We start from the raw sequence: 16,312 nt of genomic DNA on the forward strand, positions 1-16,312 counted from the left end.
CCTCAGCAGTTACAGTCAGCATGTTGAATCAATAATGGCCACCACTCATGTATAGAGTGTAACTCTGTGCCAGTCGTTGCTATCTAGCCCCCCAACACCCCTCAGGGTAACTAGTTTTAAGCCCATTTTACAGAAGAAAACAAGCTCAGGGAAGATAAATAATCCGTCTAAATCACAGTAGTAGCAAGAACTGGAGGCAGAATTCAAGTCCAGGTCTCTCTGACTCCAAGTGCAAACCTCTCACCTGGCACCCAGCACTCTTCGTCATAGGACTCCCCTTGTCTACCCGATTTTCCAATGAAGCCTCCTCTCCAGTGAGGCAGGCAAGTCTCCTGAATGTTTCCTGGAAAAGTCAGGCTCAGTTTGTGTTCATGCCTTTCCTTACGTCATTTTCTTGCTGCAAACATCCTCTCCTCCACTCTTACAAATACTACACTTCTTTCAAGCTTCCATTTGGGACTGCTCTTCTGAAGTCTTCCCAAATCAGTCCAACTCCAGAGTGGTCTCACTTTATCGGAATCTTTTTTGTCTTCTAGTTTTGTTTCTGTTGTTTGTTTGTTTGTTTCTTTGTTTTACTACCTAGACTAAGGTTCCGTAAGAGACAAGATGCCATCTTCTTTTATATCATTTGGTTTTACTTTATTTGGGGTTTTCCACACCCAGTGACTGCAAAATAAATGGAATCCCTTTGTTCTTTTTGAAGCATTCCTTTTCCTGTCTTCACTAACTCTTTAAAATGAAAATCAAAACAAAATATAATGAAGCATAACCCAGAGCTGAGAATTATAAATTCAGTAAATAATTTTTTTGGCAATTAAAAGTGTCTTGCTCACAGAGACAAAGGGAATACACCATGTGAAGACAGAGGCAGATATTGAGTGATGCTTCCATAAACCAAGGAATGTCTGGGGCTGCCAGAAGCGTCCTCACCTAGAGATTTTGGAAAGAGCATGCCCCAGCAAACACCTTGATTTCATACTTCTAGCCTCCAGAACTGCAAGAGAATAAGCCAAAATAATAATAATAATAATAATAATAAAATAATGTCTTGCTCAATGCAAGAACAATACTATCCCAGCACGGAAATATTAGAGAAAAGCTGCACAAAAAGAATAAATTTTAAAATACCCATAATCAGTAATGTCAACAAAAACGGCAAAGTAAGGCCTTGAAAATTCTGTGCTCCATAAAAGCAAGGAAAACACCAACAAAAATTGTCAGAATCAATTTTTTCAGAACTCTGGAAATTAATCAAAGGCTTGCAGTAAGGTAGTGTTTACTCAAGAAAAATGGCTTGATCTAAATACGAAGAGCAAGTTCTGTGGCATTTTAATTTACCCTGTCTCTATTCCCCTTTCCCCATCTCTGCAATAAGCCTTGAAAATCAACATCCTACTAGTGAAAACCAGCATCCTGGCAGCCACTTGAAGGAGCAGAGGGGCTGGAATTCCTTCAAAGACCCACTCACAGAGAATTGTCATTATTTGACCTATCTGGTGGTTCCCTGGAAGGCTCCACTCAGAAGGCTGCCTTTATATGGCCTAACTCAGAGGTCATCCAGTACTAACAACATTTTCCCTATGGATGTTTGTCAAAAAAGTCAGAGACAGAACAAAACAAACAAACAAAAAAACCAGAAACAGACGCACAGACTCAGAGAACAAACTGTTGGTTACCACAGGGGAGAGGAGGAGGGGAAGGGGCAAAATAGGTAAACGGGATTGTGTTACGAACTAGCAGCTATAAAATAAATGAAGTAATGTACAGCAAAGGGAATATAGTCATTTTATTTATTTATTTATTTATTTATTTATTTATTTATTTATTTATTTATTGGCTGTGTTGGGTCTTTGTTGCTGCGCGAGAGGCTTTCTCTAGTTGTGGTGAGCAGGGTCTACTCTTGGTTGCGGTGCACAAGCTTCTCATTGTAGTGGCTTCTCTTGTAGCAGAGCACAGGCTCTAGGCTCTCAGGCTTCAGTAGTTGTGGCTCGCGGGCTCTAGAGCACAGGCTCAGTAGTTGTGGTGCAAGGGCTTTGTTGCTCCACGGCATGTGGGACCTTCCCAGACCAGGGCTCAAACCCATGTTGGCAGGCGGATTCTTAACCGCTGCGCCACCAGGGAAGTCCCATAGTCAATATTTTAAAGTAACTTTGAATGGTGTGTAATCTATGAAAGTATCAAATCACTATGTTGTACACCTGAAGATAATATAATATTGTGTAAGTCAAATATACGTCAATAAATAATTTTTTTTAAAAACCAGAGGCAATTTTTTAAACTTGTAGCTGCCTGAGGTGGTAGATAACAGTTATGTTAAAGTGAAAGAAACCAGACCCAAAAGGCCACATATTGTATGATTTCATTTACATGAAATGTCTATAATAGGTAAATTCATAGAGATAGAAAGTAGGTTACTGGTTCCCTGGGGCTGGGGAGAAGAAGGAATTAGAAGTGACTGTTTAATGGTTTCATCATTCCCCCTTTCTTTGGGGAATGATGAAAATGTTCTGGAATTAGTGATAATATTTATGCAACTTTGTGAATATGTAAAAAACACTGAATTGTTCACTTTTAGTCAGGAAATTTTATAGTATGTGATTTCTATTTCAATTTAAAGATGGCAATTTTTTAAATTACATGTACCCATAATTCCAATTTTTTAATTTAAATAAAAGTAAATGCATAAAAATAGTATTCATAATCCCATAATCCAAATATAATCACTATTAATATTTTGGTCTATTTCTAATCTTTCTCTACTGTATCAATGCTATCACACATTGGTTAAGAGCACACACTCTGGATCCTCAGTCTGAGTTAGAATATTGCACTTACTAATTGTGCAATCATGGGCAAGCTGATTAACTTCTTGGTCTGTTTCTCATCTATTAAAATGGAGATAATAACATTGACTTCATATGGTTGTTGTGATAATTAAGGGAGTTTAAAGATGTAGAGCCCTAAACATGTGGCTGGCACACAAAAAGCGTTCAATATATGCTGCTTATTTTTATTACTGAAAATAAAGCTGTGTGAATATCCTTGAATATATATCTTCTCATTTGTCTAATTTTTAAAATTAATTCCACAAAGTGAAATTGCTGTTTCAAAATATAGGCACATGAAACAGACAAAATGTTATTTTAAGGTTACCTGAGAGTTTTCTGTTACTGGAAATGGATATACCACTGAGTGTTCACAAGTTTGGAAACATGAAAATAAAAATCAAAATAAAGAAGAAAAATAGTCCTGGAAGAAACAAAGACAATCAAGGAAGAAAAAAAGAGCTCTTGACAGTTATAATAGTAATTCTCAGGGAGATTTAAGAAAATATCGGTCCATAAAATAAGAAAAGTTTGCTGTGAGAAGAAAACAATTGGTGAGTAAGAAATAGCTTTTGGAAATGAAAAAAATATAATTGCCTAAACTAAAATTTAGTAAGGAGCTGGAAGACAGAGTTGAGGAAATCTCCCAGGATGAAAAATAAAAGGCAAAATAGAAAAAAATATGAGAGAGGGGACTTCCCTGGTTGTACAGTGGTTAAGAATCTGCCTGCCAATGCAGGGGACACGGGTTTGAGCCCTGGACCACATGATCCCACATGCTGCGAGCAACTAAGCCCGTGTGCCACAACTACTGAGCCTGTGCACTAGAGCCCGCAAGCCACCGCTATTGAGCCTGCGTGCTGCAACTACTGAAGACCGCGCACCTAGAGCCCACGCTCCACAACAAAAGCCACCAAAATGAGGAGACCATGCACTGCAATGAAGAGTAGCCCCCACTTGCTGCAACCAGAGAAAGCCCATGCTCAGCAACAAAGACCCAACACAGCCAATAAATAAATAAATAAATATATTTATTAAAAAAAAAGAAAGAAAAAGAAAAAGAAAAAATATGAGAGACAGGTAAGACATAGAGAGCCAATCTGAGAAGCCTCACATTTGACTGATGAGGCTCCAGCAAAAAGAGAAGAGAAAAAATGGAGAATTATCAAAGACCCTGTACAAGAGGTTATGCCAAAAAGGAGATTATCTTCATTTTGAAAAATCCCAGACTTCCTAGGTGGTGCAGGGGTTAAGAATCCGCCTGCCAGTGCAGGGAACACGGGTTCGATCCCTGGTCCAGGAAGATTCCACTTACCTCAGAGCAACTAAGCCTGTGAGCCACAATTATTGAGCATGTGTGCCACAACTACTGAAGCCAGAGCGCCTAGAGCCCATGCTCCATAACAAGAGAAGCCACCACAATGAGAAGCCCTTGCACCATAATGAAGAGTGGCTCCCACTCACCACAACTAGGGAAAGCTGGTGTGCAGCAATGAAGACCCAATGCAGCCAATAAATAAATAAATTTATAAAAAAAAGAAAAAGAAAAATCCCACCATGTCCCACAGAATGAGTGAAAAAAGACATAGACCTAGACATATCTCTATGAAATTTTAGAACTCCAAGATGAAGAAAGATCTTAAAAACTGCCAGAAGGGAGAAATGTATGCACCAACCTGCTTATCAGCAGCCCAAGGTTCTAGAAATCAATGGCACAAGCCCTTCAAATTTCTGAGGGAAATAAAGATTTTCAACTTAAAATTCTATACTCAAACCTTCAGTCAGCATGAGGAGAAAATGACATGATCAAGCATACAAGGACTCAGAAATTTTACTTATTCCATATATAAAGGCAACCTCTTTCTTAAGATTTATTTATTTATTTATTTATCCATTTTTGGCTGTGTTGGGTCTTCATTGCTGTGCATGGGCTTTCTGTAGTTGTGGCAAGCGGGGACTATTCTTCGTTGGGGTACGCAGGCTTCTCAATCCGGTGGCTTTGCTTGTTGACTAGCACGGGCTCTAGGCTCGCTGGCTTCAGTAGTTGTGGCAGACAGGCTCAGTTGCTGTGGCTTGCAGGCTGTAGAGCACAGGCTCAGTAGTTGTGGCACACGGGCTTAGTTGCTCTGTGGCATATGGGATCTTCCGGGACTCCGGATAGAATCCATGTCCTCTGCATGGGCAGGAAGATTCTTAACCATTGTGCCATCAGGAAGTCCCTATAAAGGTAACTTCTTTGCAAGTTACTGGAAGATGTTATCCAGCAAGATGAGAGTGTAACAAAGCAAAGAGAAATAAAAGAGGAATATTAAAAGGAAAATCCTAATACGATAACCCTGCAGCAACTGTAGAAATTGACCAGTACAGATTGGAGCAAGAATATAGAGGCTTCTGAGAATGGGTCAGTGGTTTGCTACGGCCAGCTCCTATCAGCTCACAAGAGCCCTTTATTAATTTTCAAGAATGTTGCAAGTCAGTTGTTTAAAATTGTTATTAAAAGTTAATTTCTATAAATTTATAGTTAAAGTTATATTAAAAACAAAGATAATAAACATGCAAAACTCTTCAATTCCTAATTATTTTTACTATTATCTATGCTTTTTCAGTTATTTATATCTATTTTATCTGCTTGGTGAAAACAATATGTAATAAAACAGTATGGGCTACTATATATCCCTTTCCATTCAGTGCCATCATGTTGGTAGCTTGAAATTAGCCATGGTGGGAAAGTTTATACCATAAAAATTGGCAAATGTTACAAATCTTTATTTATTGTTTTCTTGTCTATCTAGGTAAAATGTTAACAATAGACTAAACTTTAAAGTGTGTCAAACCTGTAACTATTACATTATAAATAGAACAAAAATTGTCAAATCATGATTGACTTGCAATCATGGTTGGCTACAGATGCAAGAATTTGGCAAAAATCAGCATCTTGTGAGAATCAATTGGCTATATGGAATTTACAAAGAAGAGTATTTTATACTTTAATTCGTAAATTGTGTGCTACACATCCTTCATATCAGTAAAATTCATAATAAACATATATACTATATTTATATACATATGTTTTTAAAATTTATATATACTATATAAAACCAAGTTGTTAAACATTTACTAGCATACACTAGACACTAGGGAGTGTGTCAAACTAGTGGCAAAGTTTGAGGCTTTGATAAAGGGAATTAGAGATTCCATTTGAACCTGGCCCCAGGAATATTCTTTTGAGTGGCTCAAGTTTGGGGATATAGAACTCATAGAAAAAGAAATGTAATTCAATAGCATACATGCTGTTTGGGTTTCAACTTTAAACTCCAATGTGTTAAAATTCATCTTTTACCCTCTAAGAAGACTGTAACCAAGCAGGACCCTACAGGGCCTTCCCAGGGGCAAGCCCTTCCCCCATATCCTCTGCTTTAGCTCCTCTCTGAAGTACCTAGATAACAGTATCTGGTGCACATTTCCTGAGTCGTTTTACAGATGTGAAAAACCCCCAGCAAATGGAAGATGTTAACTACTTGATGACCATGAGCACATAGCCCCGGGAGCCTCCTGGAGCCTAAGGATTGATAATGGTAACCCCTGTGACACCATCCTGTTACCTCACCATCAACCAATCAGCGAATTGGGCAGTAGCTGATCACATACCCTGCAACACCCCCTCCCTCACTTGGCCTTCAAAAATGCTTTGCTGAACCCCTTTGGGAAGGACAGGGTTTTAGGGGCATGAACCACCCGTCTTCTCCTGTGGCCCTGCAATAAAGCTTTCTCTGCTCCAAACTCCTATATTTCAGTTGGTTTGGCCTCACTGTGCGTCAGGCACACGAACTTGTGTACACTAGCAAGATGAGCTAGCCAAACATACATACAGAAGAACTGTAAGAAACACGCAAGTGGCCTGCAGTCCCAATTCAGATTTATTACTTTTATGGGAGAACACACTAAAATTTGGTGCCAGTGATTATTAACTGTTAATAATAGTGATTATTTTAATAATAGTGATTATTTAATAATAGTGATTATTAACTATGCAAAACATTTGCATACCTTGTCTCATTTGAGCCTTGCAAGACTATAGGCTGTAAACTCTCACTTTACCAATGGGAAAACTGGGGCTCAAAGAAATTAGACAATTGCCAAGGACACATGCCCTAACACCACCACTTGGAAGACCAAAGCTCTCCCTGTTACACTGGATCAGACTTGTCCTCTCCCAGATGACCATTTGCTCTGAGAACTAAAATATTGGGTGCCATTGCAGTCAACAAAGGATGTTGCAGCCATCAAGCCATCACATTACAGCCACCCCAACGGTACAGCCTGAAGAAACTCAGGATGAGAAAACACAGGAGAGGGCCCCAGATAGCTGAGGTGCACATCAAAGGAATGATTTCAGTGAGCCTAGATGCTTGCATCTTCTCATAGAGAAGCACTAAATTCCTTGAGATATCTGGTTTTCTTTTATTAACAGTAATCTTTTGATATTCTGACTACCTGGTCTTTTGTTGCAAAAACTCCTATATATCCTCGTTCCCCACCCTTGCGTCTTTGGGGCAGTCTCTCAGAATTATTTGAGATTCTGTCTCCCAGGCTTGAAGTCCTAAGAATGTCCACCAAATAAATCGTGGACTCTCAACTCTCAACTTTTAGGTTGTGCATTTTTTTTCATTCATCAGCTCCTCTGTTATTTATGGGTTATTGATCAGTGAAAAACCACAAAAGGAGTTGAAAATTGAATATCTAATCACTATAATTCACATTAAGAAGCAAAGGCATTTTATTTATTTTTGTTTCTTTGTTTTAAAAGCCTAAACATGATTTTCGAGTGGCTGAATAAGAAAGTGACGACTGGGTATGTCTTTTGGCTTTTTTTTAAGATTTATTATTTATTATTTATTTTACTTTCGGTTTTGTTGGGTTTTCATTCCTGCGCTCGGGCTTTCTCTGGTGGTGGAGAGCAGGGGCTACTCTTCGTTGCTGATGTGCAGGCTTCTCAGTGCAGTGGCTTCTCTTGTGGAACACAGGTTCTAGGAGCGCGGACTTCAGTAGTTGTGGCTTGTGGGCCTTAGAGCTCAAGCTCATTAGTTGTGGCACATGGGCTTAGCGGCTCCATGGCACGTGGGATCTTCCCTGAGCAAGAATCGAACCTGTGTCCCCTGCATTTGCAGGCAGATTCTTAACTACTACACCACCATGGAAGTCCCAAGGCATTTTAATAGATTAATTTCTTCTTTTTTTTTTTTACAATAAACTACATATATTTAGAGTGTACAATTTGGTATCCCAGTCTCCCAATTCATTCCCCTCCCAACCCTCCCCGCTTTCCCCACTTGGTGTCCATATGTTTGTTCTCTACATCTGTGTCTCTATTTCTGCCTTGCAAATTGGTAGATTTGTACCATTTTTCTATAGTCCACATATATGTGTTAATATACAATATTTGTTTTTCTCTTTCTGACTCACTTCACTCTGTATGACAGTCTCTAGGTCCATCCATGTCTCTACAAATGTCCCAGTTTCATTCCTTTTAACAGCTGAGTAATATTCCATTGTATATACGTACCACATCTTCTTTACCCATTCATCTGTTGATGGACATTTAGGTTGCTTCCATGTCCTGGCTATTGTAAATAGTGCTGCAATGAACACTGGAGTGCATGTGTCTTTTTGAATTATGGTGTTCTCTGGGTATATGCCCAGTAGTAGGATTGCTGGGTCATATGGTAATTCTATTTTTAGTTTTTCAAGGAACCTCCATACTGTTCTCCATAGTGGCTGTATCAATTTACATTCCCACCAGCAATGCAAGAGCGTTCCCTTTCCTCCACATCCTCTCCAGCATTTACTGTTTGTAGATTTTCTGATGATGCCCATTCTCACTGGTGTGAGGTGATACCTCGTTGTCGTTTCGATATGCATTTCTCTAATAATGAGTGATGTTGAGCAGCTTTTCATGTGCCTCTTGGCCATCTGTATGTCTTCTTTGGAGAAATGCCTCTTTAGGTCTTCTGCCCATTTTTGGATTGGATTGGTTGTATTTTTGATATTGAGCTGGATAAACTGTTTATATATTTTGGAGATTAATCCTTTGTCTGTTGATTCGTTTGCAAATATTTTCTCCCATTCTGAGGGCTGTCTTTTCGCCTTGTTTAGTTTCCTTTGCTGTGCAGAAGCTTTGAAGTTTCATTAGGTCCCACTTATCTATTTTTATTTCCATTATTCTAGGGGGTGGATTAAAAAAGATCTGGCTGTTATTTACATCGAAGAGTGTTCTTCCTATGTTTTCCTCTAGGAGTTTTATAGTGCCTGGCTTTACATTTATGTCTTTTATCCATTTTGAGTTTATTTTTTTGTATGGTGTTAGGAAGTGTTCTAATTTCATTCTTTTACATGTAGCTGTCCAGTTTTCCCAGCACCACTTATTGAAGAGGCTGCCTTTTCTCCATTGTATATCCTTGCCTCCTTTGTCATACATTAGTTGACTGTGGTTTATCTCTGGGCTTTCTATCTTGTTCCTTTAATCTATATTTCTGTTTTTTTGCCAGTACTATGCTGTCTTGATCACTGTAGCCTTGTAGTATAGCCTGAAGTCAGGAAGCCTGATTCCCCCAACTCCGTCTTTCCTTCTCAAGATTGCTTTGGCTATTTGGGTTCTTTTGCGTTTCCATACAAATCATAAAATTTCTTGTTCTAGTTCTGTGAAAAATGCCATTGGTAATTTGATGGGGATTGCATTGAATCTCTAAATTGCTTTCGGTAGTATAGTCATTTTCACAATGTTGATTCTTCCAATCCAAGAACATGGTATGTCCCTCCATCTGTTTGTGTCATCTTTTATTTCTTTCCTTAGTGTCTTATAGTTTTCTGCGTACAGGTCTTTTACCTCCTTGGTTAGGTTTATTCCTAGGTATTTTATTCTTTTTGTTGCAATGATGAATGGGATTGTTTCCTTCATTTCTCTTTCTGATCTTTCATTGTTAGTGTATAGAAATGCAAGAGATTTCTGTGTGTTAATTTTGTATCCTGCAGCTTTACCAAATTCATTGATTAGCTTGAGTAGTTTTCTCGTGGCATCTTTAGGATTTTCTATGTATAGTATCATGTCATCTGCAAACAGTGACAGTTTTACTTTTTCTTTTCCAATTTGGATTCCTTTTATTTCTTTTTCTTCTCTGATTGCTTGGGCAAGGACTTCCAAAACTATGTTGAATAGCAGTGGCGAGAGTGGACATCCTTGTCTTGTTCCTGGTCTTAGAGGGAATGCTTCCAGTTTTTCACCATTGAGAATGGTGCTTGCTGTGGGTTTGTCATATATGGCCTTTATTATGTTGAGGTAGGTTCCCTCTATGCCCACCTTCAGGAGAGTTTTTATCATAAGTGGGTGTTGAATTTTGTCAAAAGCTTTTTCTGCATCTATTGAGATGATCATGTGTTTGTTAATATGATGTATCACATTGATTGATTTATGTATATTGAAGAATCCTTGCATTCCAGGGATAAAGCCCACTTGGTCGTGGTGTATGACCCTTTCAATGTGTTGTTGGATTCTGTTGGCTAGTATGTTGTTGAGGATTTTTGCATCTAAATTCATCAGTGATATTGGTCTGTAGTTTTCTTTTTTTGTAGTATCTTTGTCTGGTTTTGGTATCAGGGTGATGGTGGCTGCATAAAATGACTTTGGGAGTGTTCCTTCCTCTGCAATTTTTTGGAAGAGTTTGAGAAGGATGGGTGTTAGCTCTTCTCTAAATGTTTGATAAAATTCACCTGTGAATCTACCTGGTCCTGGACTTTTGTTTGTTGGGAGATTTTTAATCACAGTTTCCATTTCATTACTCGTGATTGGTCTGTTCATAGTTCCTATTTCTTTCTGATTCAGTCTTAGAAGTTTATACCTTTTTAAGAATCTGTCCATTTCATCCAGGTTGTCCATTTTATTGGCATATAGTTGCTTGTAGTAATCTCTTATGGTGCTTTTTATTTCTGTGGTGTCTGTTGTAACTTCTGTTTCCTTTCTAATTTTATTGATTTGAGTCCTCTTCCTCTTTTTCTTGATGAGTCTTGCTAGAGGTTTATCAATTTTATTTATCTTCTCAAAGAACCAGCTTTTAGTTTTATTGATTTTTGCTATGGTTTTCTTTGTCTCTATTTCATTCATTTCTGCTCTGATCTTTATGATTTCTTCCCTTCTACTAACTTTGGGTTTTGTTTGCTCTTCTTTCTCTAGTTTCTTTAGGTGTAAGGTTCGATTGTTTATTTGAGATTTTTCTTCTTTCTTGAGGTAGGATTGTATTGCTATAAACTTCCCTCTTAGAACAGTCTTTGCTGCATCTCATAGGTTTTAGATCGTTGTGTTTTCATTGTCATTTGTCTCTAGGTATTTTTTTAATTCCTCTTTGATTTCTTCAGTGATCTGTTGGTTATTTAGTAGCGTATTGTTTAACCTCCATGTGTTTGTGTTTTTCAGTTTTTTTCCTGTAATTGATTTCTAATCTCATAGCGTTGTGGTCGGAAAAGATGCTTGATATGATTTCAATTTTCTTGAATTTACCAAGGCTTGATTTATGACCCAAAATGTGATCTATCCTGGAGAATGTTCCATGTGCACTTGAAAAGAATGTGTAATCTGCTGTATTTGGATGTAATGTCCTATAGATATCTATTAAATCAAGCTGATTTATTGTATCATTTAAAGCATGTGTTTCCTTATTAATTTTCTGTGTGGATGATCTGTCCATTGGTGTCAATGGGGTGTTAAAGTCCCCCACTATGATTGTGTTACTGTCGATTTCCTCTTTCATAGTTGTTAGCATTTGCCTTATGTATTGAGGTGCTCCTATATTGAGTGCATATATACTCATAATTGTTATCTCTTCTTCTTGGATTGATCTCTTGATCTTTATGTAGTGTCCTTTCTTGTCTCTTTTAACATTTTTTATTTTAAAGTCTATTTTATCTGATATGACTATTGCTACTCCAGCTTTCTTTTGATTTCCATTTGCATGGAATATCTTTTTCCATCCCCTCACTTTCAGTCTGTATGTGTCCCTAGGTCTGAAGTGGGTCTCTTGCAGACAGCATATATATGGGTCTTGTTTTTGTATCCATTCAGCCAGTCTGTGTCTTTTGGTTGGTGCATTTAGTCCATTTACATTCAAGGTAATTATCGAGATGTATGCCCCATTACCATTTTCTTAATTGTTTTGTTTTTGTTTCTGTAGGTCCTTTTCTTCTCTTGTGTTTCCCGCTTAGAGAAGTTCCTTTAGCATTTGTTGTAGGGCTGGTTTGGTGGTGCTGAATTCTCTTAGCTGTTGCTTGTCTGTAAAGCTTTTCATTTCTCCATCGAATCTGAATGAGATCCTTGCTGGGTAGAGTATTCTTGGTTGTAGGTTCTTCCCTTTCATCACTTTAAATATATTGTGCCACTCCCTTCTGGCTTGCAGAGTTTCTGCTGAGAAATCAGCTGTTAACCTGATGGGAGTTCCCTTGTATGTTGTCGTTTTTCCCTTGTTGCTTTTAATAACTTTTCACTGTCTTTAATTTCTGTCAGTTTGACTACTATATGTCCTGGCATGTTCCTCCTTGGGTTTATCCTGCCTGGGACTCTCTGAGCTTCCTGGACTTGGGTAGCTATTTCCTTTCCTATGTTAGGGAAGTTTTCAACTATAATCTCTTCCAGTATTTTCTCAGGTCCTCTCTCTCTCTCCTCTCCTTCTGGGACCCCTATAATGCGAATGTTGGTGCATTTAGCATTGTCCTAGAGGTTTCTTAGGCTGTCTTCAGTTCTTTTCATTCTTTTTTCTTTATTCTTTTCTGCATCAGTGATTATTACCATTCTGTCTTCCAGCTCACTTATTCGCCCTTCTGCCTCAGTTAATCTGCTATTGGTTCCTTCTAGTGTATTTTTCATTTCAGTTATTGTGTTGCATATCTCTCTTTGTTTGTTCTTTAATTTTTCTAGGTCTTTGGTAAACTTTTCTTGCAACTTTTTGATCTTTGCATCCAGTCTTTTTTCAAAGTCCTGGATCATCTTCACCAACATTATTCTGAATTCTCTTTCCAGAAGAGTGCCTATCTCCTCTTCATTTAGTTGTTTTTCTGGGGTTTTATCTTGTCCTTTCATCTGGTACAAAGTCTTTTGCCTTTCCATTTTCTCTGTCTTTATGTGGCTGGGATTTTCAGTTCCACAAGATGAAATAGTGCTGATACTGCTTGATTCTGCTGTCTGTCCTCTTGTGGATGGAGCTGTCTAGGAGGCTGGTGGGTGCTTCCTGATGGGAGGGACTGATGGTGGGTTGGGCTGGGTGGGTGGAGCTCAGTAAGACTTTAATCTGATTTGGTGGGTGGAGCTCAGTGACACTTTAATCTGCTTGTCTGCCAATGGGTGGGGCTGTGTTCCCACCCTGGTGGTCTTTTGGCCTGAGGTGACCCAGCCCTGGAGCTTACAGGCTCTTTGGTGGAGCTAATGGTGGACTCTGGAAGGGCTCACGCCAATGAGCACTTCTCAGAACCCCTGCTGCCAGTGCCCATCTCCTCGGTGAGTCACAGCTGCCCCCCACCTCTGCAGGCAACCCTCCAACACCAGCAGGTAGGTCTGGTTCAGTCTCCTATGGGGTCACTGCTCTTTCCCCCTGGGTCCTGGTGAGCACACTTTTTTGTGTGCCCTCCAAGAGTGGAGTCTCTGTTTCCCCCAGTCCTGTGGAGGTCCTGCAATCAAATCCTGCTGGCTTTCAAAGTCTGATTCTCTGGGGATTCCTCCTCCCATTGCTGGACCCCCAGGTTAGGAAGCCTGACATGGGGCTCAGAACCCTCAGGACTTCTGCGGTATAACTGTTCTCCAGCTTGTGAGTCATCCACCCAGCATTTATGGGATTTGATTTTAACGTGATTGTGCCCCTCCTACTGTCTCATTGCTGCTTCTCCTTTGTCTCTGGATGTGGGGTGGTTTTTTTTGGTGAGTTCCAGTCTCTTTCTGTCAATGGTTGTTCAGCAGTTAGTTGTAATTCCGGTGTTCTTGCAAGAGGGAGTGAGCACACGTCCTCCTACTCCGCCATCTTGATTCTTCTCCAATAGATTAATTTCTTAAGTCTCTAGAATGTTGGAGGGGAAGGAAAGATTTCCTTTTGTTTTGTTTTGTTTGGGACATATATATGATGATTTGGGAGGGAGAAGCTGGTCAGGAGGTAAATGCTTGTTGGCCCTTAGCTACATTTCCACTCCATCACAGAAAGACAGGAGTCAGGAAATTTTTCTCCCTTCTGAACATTTGTGAACTCCAAGGACAAAGCCAAAGGAGAAACACTTGAAACACTTCTTTTCCATTCTCCTTCCACCTTCTACTCCTACTTCCCCTACCTTCACTCAGAGTTAAACGTTAAAATTTTTAAAACTCTTGAGTAAATAACTTGATAACATTTAGTGATGTTCATAATGTAAAATTACCAGGGACAATCTGTCAATTTGTATTTCCCGGAAATGTAACCTAACAAAACACCTTAGCTCTCTGGTTCTTTTCCATAAAAAGAACAAGAAGAAAAAACCAGATTAAATAAAGTTGGGCTTATGCAGCTCAGTTTCATTTCATTAGCATTGAGGTCCCATAAAAATGACAGAAAAACCAGGCCAACATGGAAAAGTAATAATGTCAAATACATACTTAAAGTTGATTTATATTGAATCTTTTAAATGCACTTGGAGTCTGCTGCCCGGAATACTACAATGAATACCAACAGCATGAATTCACAAATAAGATACCAAATTTATTGAATCACCTATCTTTCACTCCTAATTGTTAGAGACAGTTCTAAAACCTTGGTGTCCTATTGTTCATCCCAATGTTTAAGAAACATTTAAAACCATAATCAAGAAGACAATTTACAAAAGAAGAAGTACAAATGATCAGATTTGCAATGAATTTTTTAATGATAATAACTTATAAGTATTTGAGATGTTGAGAAACCACAAACTCTTAAACACTCCAGGTAGGAATATAAACTGGAATAACTAAAAAAGAAAAAAAAAAGAGTAATAATAGCTATCACTGAGTACTTACCATGTGTTAGGCACTGTGCTAAGTGCTTTAAAACAATATATTTTCACATTATCTCAGTTTCCTGTTTTATGGATGAGGAAACATGCTCAAAAGGGTTTAAGTAACACACCGGAGAACACAAAAATAGTGGAAAAACAACAACAACAAGAACAACAACAGCACTAGAATGCACTTTGGCAACGAATATTAAACATCTTTAAAATTTGTTTATTTTTAGATCCAGCAGTTCTCGGAGTTTATCATAAAGAAATAATTAGAGAAATATGGAATTATATTTATACAGTAGTGTCCACTGTAACATTATTTATAAAAAGGAGAAGTGGCAACAATTTAAAGGTCCAACAAGAGCCAAATGGCTAGTTTCAGTGTATTGTGCATTGATGCAATGGAATACTATATGGCTATTTTAAATGATGATATAACTCTGTATTTATTGAAATAGAAATCTAGTCCATGTTTAGTGGAAAAAGCAAAATACAGAGTTGTGCATATAACACAACTTTTCTTAAAAATAGTGTAGGTATGCATGGTGACTAGACTTATTGTAGTGACCATTTTGCAGTGCATAACATATTGAATCATGTTATATACCTAAAATTAATGTTATATATCAATTATATCTCAATTTTTTAAGAAGTCTATTAAACCATAAAAAATTAGCATAGGTATGAAAAAGACAAGAAACATATACTCCAATATATTAACTCATTATGTCTTGTGGTGGCATTTGGAGTTATTTTGTTTGCTCACATATTTTTAAATATTTCTACAACAAAAATGAACTACCTAAGTAGACATTTGTTTCAAAGGTCATAAGAGAACTCTAATACACTGCTCATGGGAATGTAAAGCAACACTACCACTTTGGAAAACTGTTTGAGAGTTTCTTATAAAATTAAGCATACACCTGCAATATGATCCTGTCATTCTACTTCTAGGTATGTACCTAAGAGAAATGAAAGCATATGTTTACACAAACACTTGTGACAAATGCTCAGAATAGCTTTGTTAACAATAGCCCGAAAATGAAAACAATTTGAATACCCACCAACAGGTGAATGAATAAACATGTAGTACATCCATACAATGGAATACTACACAACAACAAAAAGGAATGAAATACTGATATGCCTGTATACACAACATAGATAAACCTCAAATTCATTATGCTGAGTAAAAGAAGCCAGAGACAAAAGAGCACACATTATATGATACTATTTACATAAAATACACAAGAATGCAAACTAATTTATAGTGACAAAAAGACCCCCCACCACCAACAAAAACGGATCAGTGATTGCCTGAGGCCAGGAGCAGGAGGAACAGACCACACAGAGACAAGAGGAAATTTGGGGGGGAGGTGATGGTGGAAATGTTCCGTATCTTGATTACGCTGTTTTAAAGGTACATATAGAATTCATCAAATTGTACCCTTTAA

Source organism: Hippopotamus amphibius, chromosome 2 (assembly GCF_030028045.1).
Source record: "Hippopotamus amphibius kiboko isolate mHipAmp2 chromosome 2, mHipAmp2.hap2, whole genome shotgun sequence".
Lineage (NCBI taxonomy): Eukaryota > Metazoa > Chordata > Mammalia > Artiodactyla > Hippopotamidae > Hippopotamus > Hippopotamus amphibius.